Raw genomic sequence first — 402 nt, forward strand, 5'->3', positions numbered from 1 at the left:
CCGGGTGGTGACCTCCCCCCCCCACCCCTCCTGCCCTGTGTCGCTTCACCCCTGCGGTAGTGACAAGGCTGCCAGCTGCGCAGGACAGGGCACGTGGCTCTGCAGGAGCAGCAGCTGTTGCTGCGGAGGGGCCAGCCAGGGCCATGGGCAGGGCACTTTGTGGTGGAGCCGTGGTTGAGTGCTCTGTGCTTCAGCAGCTGGCAGTAGGTTGATGCTGCCCAGCAGTACGGGCAGTGAGCAAAGGTCACAGGGATGGGTTTCCCTCACCATGTCCTGGTGTTCAAACACATCAGCCCCCCAGCCAGAACCCAGTCATCGCCCCCCTGCCCTGTACCTGGGCTTCCCACAGCCTCCCCCCCCGGGGTCTCTGCTCCCCCTCCGGCCCTGTGTCCCTTTGGGGAC

The 402-nt window shown here is 66.2% G+C and overlaps 1 protein-coding gene across 1 annotated transcript in view; it reads left to right on the forward strand.

The window, feature by feature from the left end:
* The window catches only part of LOC104501602 (ankyrin repeat and fibronectin type-III domain-containing protein 1-like), a gene marked incomplete at its 5' end in the record, with an annotated part of 10,616 nt that overhangs the window by 8,168 nt on the left and 2,046 nt on the right, over positions 1 to 402 (forward strand). The window lies entirely within an intron of this gene.

Source organism: Buceros rhinoceros, unplaced genomic scaffold (assembly GCF_000710305.1).
Source record: "Buceros rhinoceros silvestris isolate BGI_N320 unplaced genomic scaffold, ASM71030v1 scaffold16611, whole genome shotgun sequence".
Taxonomy (NCBI): Eukaryota; Metazoa; Chordata; class Aves; order Bucerotiformes; family Bucerotidae; genus Buceros; species Buceros rhinoceros.